The following is a 6000-nucleotide window of genomic DNA, read 5'->3' on the forward strand; positions in this document are numbered from 1 at the left end:
CCAGTTTTGTTCCCCTACAGACAATAGGCTATATAGAGAGATTAGAGACAAAACTTGGTTGGGATGTTTTTATTTAAAATTCATAGTTATTTACTGTAAAACAACTACAATATCACATAGAAAAAGAAAAATATCCAATAGCTGTCAAAATGTTAATTATGATAAATAATCAAGTTTGTTAATGAGTTATTGCATTTAGAACTTTGAAAAATTATTTAACAGAACATTTTGTTTACATTTATTTATTTAGCAGACAATTTTATCCAAAGCAACTAACAAATAAGGACTACAACAAGTGATTCATCTTAAGGTGACAATAAACACAAGAAGTGCTAAAAATACAAAGATTCAAACATTGTTCAGAATAGTAAAAGCTAAAACAGAGAGGGATTTAATAGTGAAAGCAGAAGCGTTTTTCTTTGAAGAGTCAGCAGGATGCTATGAAGTGCTCACCGAAGAGATGAGCTTTCAGCTGTTTCTTGAATATTGTCATGGATTCGGCTGTCCGGATAGGGTTAGGCAGATGTATGCGCATGTTGAAAGTCCAGCCAGAAGAGCATTGTAATAGTCAGAATAGCATTGTAACAAGGACCTCTGATCTTGGTGTTGTGCAAATAACCTGTATGGCAGTGCTGTCTATGCAATGTGATCTCTAAATGTCAGCTTGGTCATCAAAGATTGCCCCAAGATTTCTGGTGATCGCAGGTGATGTTCTTTCATCCATGCCGAGATGTCCTCAGGCACTGAAAAGAAAAGCTGTGAAAAAATAAACCTGTGTGTCTCCAGCATACCTATATAATAGGTCCCAGTAATGTATATGAATATATGGAGGAGAGGAGGGGTCCAAGAACTGACCCTTCAGGTACCCCCTGGCCCTGTGACTAGTTGATGTGCTTTGAATTTCTTCCCTTCCCGAGGCTACATTGAAAGACCTACCTGTGAGGTAAGATTCGAATCAGCAAAGTGCAGTTCCCATGATGCTCAGCGATGAGAGGCTTTCCACAGACTGGCACACTGGCTTGACACCAGATCCTTTTGTCCACCCTTTCATCGCTGTGTTATTAGAAGTATTATTAGATATACCATATTTAACAAATGTCACAAATAAATCAGATTATGATTTGGCTAGAATATGACTTAGGCTACTATCACTAGGTTGTCACAATGATGTTCACCAAACAAGATAAGATTTAAAGTGCATTTGAATACTCGAAAGCAGATGCTTTTGTTTACAATTTACATGGTTCTTTTTCCCACGACTCTATATTCACCTATGACACACTATACATTTCGTGCAAGTATTAAACTGATTTCATACTAATTTAAAAAGTTTATTTGGTACCATTGTCTGATCAATATTACACATAGGGGGAAATAGAGATCATTTTTTCCCCCTTTTATGTGTCCTAATTAATTTTTAATAGGCTATATTTGATGTTCTATCCAACTGTTTTTCTTGTAATATTGCGATTAACTAGCCTACTTTATTTTGCTGATGATCAATTTTCTAATAAACAACATTTAGATCTGATTCATGTAATTATTAGGGCTGTCAAATGATTAATCACGATTAATCACATCCAAAATAAAAGTTTTTTTTACATAATATATGTGGGTGCACTGTGTATAATTATTTTGTATATATATAAATACACACAGATGCATGTATATTTAAGAAAAAAATATAATTTATATATAAAATATTTATATTTATATATATAATATAAATTATATATAAATCTATATACAGTATATACAGTATATATATACATATACTGTATATATACAGTACTGAACACCCTGGGCAACCAGTGACTCCTGCGAAAGGGCAGGTGACAGCCAGGAAAGCCTGGTGGACAGCTGGGAAAGACCAGTTGACGGCGGGAAAGAACGCACTAGGAGTGGGCGGCTAGTCACCCTACCCACTAGCGACCTGGTAGCCCCAGGACGCACCATCCCTGACTACGAAGCAACAAAAGAGAAAACAGCCCGAGGGCCCTCCGAGAGGCGGGATGGAAGATGGGCCCACAAGGACGGACCAAAAGGCAACGACAGGATCGAATAACGACAACGAGAAAATCCTCCGGAAGTGTGCGTGTGGATGGGAGAAGGTGACGTCAAGCAGGGGACTGCGTATCCATCAAGGGAAGATGAAGTGTATGAGGCAGGTAGACCAGCAACCTCGCACTGCTCAGGAACCAGGTCAGACGACAGGGTCCAGAAGCCGGGAGTGCAACCACAGTGCTGCAGGACCCATTGGTGCTGAGTCTCCGGAAGTGGCAGAAGGAAACCCCATGATGGAGGAGGTACCCTGCAAACACGAGGACACCAGCCCACCAGAGGCACACCCGACAAAGCCAGTAACAAAGCAGCCAGGTAGGCGCGAAAAGATCAAATGGCCAAAAGCGAATGACCGGGTGGCGTGGCAGAGTCTGGATGCTGACGTGAGCCAACTGTTGGAGGTGGCGCTGAGAGGTAGCGTCGAGAGTAAACTGAACATCATTGGGGACATCATCTTCGAGGTATGCAGAGAGAGGTTTGGCGAGGTCAGTAAGAAAGAGCCCGCAGCCCCAGCCAAAGGAAGAAGAGAGAGAGAGATTGAACAGCTCGTTAAAGCAAGGCGCCAGCTCCGTCGGAATTGGAGGAAGGCCGCATCGCAGGAGAAGGAAGGCCTGAAGGTCCTGTGGGACGAGGTCAGACAAAACCTTGCCAGGCTGAGGAGAGTGGAGAGGATTAGAAGGAGGAGGAAGAGAAGAGAGAAAGAGAGAACCAATTTTTTCAGAGATCCCTTCAAGTATGCCCGGCAGTTGTTGGACGAGAAGAGAAGTGGCAAGTTGAACGTCAGCAAGGAGGAGCTGGAGCAATACATCAAGAGCCAGTATAGTGACGACAAACGAACATCACAGCTTGGTTCACCAGGGTATGTACCACGGCCAGCCCCCCCAACTTTACCATTCGACAGTTCTCCACCGAAGTTGCGAGAAGTGGAGGAGGTGATCAAGAAGGCGAGGTCAGCATCAGCCCCAGGGCCGAATGGGCTTCCCTACAAGCTCTACAAGAACTGCCCGCAGGTAGTCAAGGCACTGTGGAGGCTAATGAAAACAGCTTGGAGGAAGCAGCAAGTCCCAGCCGAGTGGCAGCAAGCAATCGGTGTATTTATTCCCAAGGAGCAGAACTCCCAGACCATCAGCCAGTTCAGAAGCATTGCCTTGTTGAACGTAGAGGGAAAGGTTTTCTTCTCTGTTCTGGCAAAGAGAATGACGAACTTTCTCATGGCAAATGGTTACATCGATACAGGCTGCCAAAAGGCTGGAATTCCCGGCTTTCAAGGATGCATTGAGCACTCTTCTCTGATTTGGGATCAGATCCAGCGCGCCAGGAGAGAGAGGAGTGATGTGCATGTGGTATGGTTGGACCTGGCCAACGCATATGGGTCAGTTCCACACAGGTTGATTGACTTCGCCTTGGAGTTCTTCCATGTCCCGGCTGGTGTAAAGAACATCATCGCCAGATACTTCAGCAACCTGCACATGTGTTTCACGCTAGAGGACTACACAACAGGATGGCAGCAGTTAGAACGTGGAATTGCAATGGGATGCGCCATCTCCCCCATCCTGTTTGTGATGGCTTTCGAGGTAATCCTCATAGGGGCCAGGCAGGTAGTTGGAGGTATCAAATTATCATCGGGCGTGAGGTTACCACCCCTGAGGAGCTACATGGACGATGTGACAAGCATCCTGCAAACGGCTCCGTGTACTACCAGGCTCCTCAGGCGCTTTGATGAACTTCTCAAATGGGCGAGGATGAAGGTCAATGCGGAAAAATCAAGAAGCCTGTCAATAAGGAAAGGCACAGTGCAAGTCCAGAACAGCTTCGTCGTAGGAGGGGAGCCCATTCCACGGCTGGACGAGAAACCACTGCGAAGCCTGGGGAGGCTGTACACGGCAGACTTGTCAGACAGGCAGATGGGAAAGATAACTAAACATCAACTCGCAGAAGGGCTGGCAAAGATCGAGCAAAGTCAACTGCCCGGGAAGCATAAAGTGTGGTGCTATCAGCACATCCTGTACCAACGCATACTGTGGCCCCTCAAGGTCTGCGAAATCGCTTCATCACATGTCAGCAGAATGGATAGCCTAGCCAACAGCTACATCCGCAAGTGGCTAGGCTTGCCCCGATGCTTTTCAGACGCAGGTCTCTTCGGTCGGAGCGTGCTCGAGCTCCCCTTCAAATCCATCAGCTTAGGATATAAGCAGGAAAAGGCTCGCCTTGTGCTGGATCTAAAGAACTCAGCAGACCCGCTCATAAGGAGTGCGAATGTCCCCATCCGCACAGGCCGCAAATGGAAGGCGCAAGCAGAAGTGGAGCGTGCCATCTCCAGTCTGCAACACCGAGAAGTGATGGGGGCGGTCCAGACCAGTCGTGCTGGGCTGGGCTGGGGAGAAGCGCAGCAATTCTGGTCCAAAGCCACCAAGAGGCAGCAAAAGACAATGGTGGTGGACGAAATCACCAGACTGGAGAAGGAGCGCTTCCATCTGAAGGCAATATCCCAGGGCACACAAGGAGCCTGGACGAGATGGGATGCTACCATCAACAGGCGTATTACCTGGGCGGATATCTGGAGGACACCTCAATCCAGGCTCAGCTTCCTGTTAAGGGCGACCTACGACACCCTTCCATGCCCCAGGAACCTCACACTGTGGTATGGTGATGAAGTGGGCTGTCATCTGTGTGGGAGCGCCAAGGCAAGTCTCCGACACACTTTGTCGGGATGCAGAGTGGCACTGACCCAGGGACGCTTCAGGTGGCGCCATGATGCAATCCTGACGAAACTGGCCGAGATTCTGGAGGGTGGTAGGGTTGCAGCAAACCAGTTGCCGGCAACAGAAGAGCATGCCCTGACAGGATTTGTAAAGCCTGGCGGTATACACCAATTGCCTGCCCAGAAGAAGATCAGCATGCTCGCACCTGGTAAAGAGTGGCAGATGCTGGCAGACCTTAGGAAACAGTTGGTCTTTCCAAGAGAGATCATGACTACCACTCTCCGACCAGACATAGTCATGTGGTCAACAGTGGCGAAGCGAGCCCTCCTCATTGAGCTAACCATCCCCTGGGAGGAGAATATGGCAGCAGCCCACGAAAGGAAGCATCAGAAGTACGCCGAGTTAGCAGCGGAGTGCAAAGATGCTGGCTGGAAAGCAACTGTACACCCGGTGGAGATCGGCTGTCGAGGCTTTGTGGGCAAAGCAGCAGTCCAGCTGCTACATGGAGTGGGCGTAACAGGCTCAAGGCTGAGGAAAGCCACGGGGGTGCTGGGAGAGGAAGCGGAGAAAGGGAGCTACTGGCTTTGGTTGAGGAGGAAAGAGATGGGGTGGGGATCATCACCCCAGTAATGACAGCTGCAGGGGGTGGCGGGGAGACGTCCCCAGCATGCCACCGGCCCCCCCGCCTGGAGATGTACTGGTCGTGGGGGCGAAACATCTATGAACGGCGGTGTCCAGCTGATGACCCTGCAGCTGTCCCAATTGGCACCGGAGGAGGTGCGTCAGGCTTGAAAGCCAGAGCAGGTAATGCCACCTCACCTGTACAACAAACTATACATGAAAATATTTCTTAAATATATACAAGCATGTGTGTGTATTTATATATATAAAATAATTATACACAATGCACCCACATATATTATGTAAAAAAAACTTTTATTTTGGATGTGATTAATCACGATTAATCATTTGACAGCCCTAGTAATTATGTAAGGTAATTGTCTGATGTGTCAAAGCCATTTGAAAGCTTGGGTTCTAATGATTATGTCTAATGACATCTAGAGGTGGAGGATGAATACAGATTTACAATCTAATAATCAATCATTCCGTATCCATCATTCACCGCTAGATGGAGCTGTCACGCGGCACTTTCCTTTAAGAGCGCGCACTCTTGCACGCCGACAACCGCGTGCCCGTTCCCAGTGGTTCCCAGTCACTCACTCTGCGTTTAGTTCAG

This window comes from Rhinichthys klamathensis, unplaced genomic scaffold (assembly GCF_029890125.1).
Source record: "Rhinichthys klamathensis goyatoka isolate OS25496 unplaced genomic scaffold, OSU_Roscu_1.1 h1tg000161l_1, whole genome shotgun sequence".
NCBI lineage: Eukaryota > Metazoa > Chordata > Actinopteri > Cypriniformes > Leuciscidae > Rhinichthys > Rhinichthys klamathensis.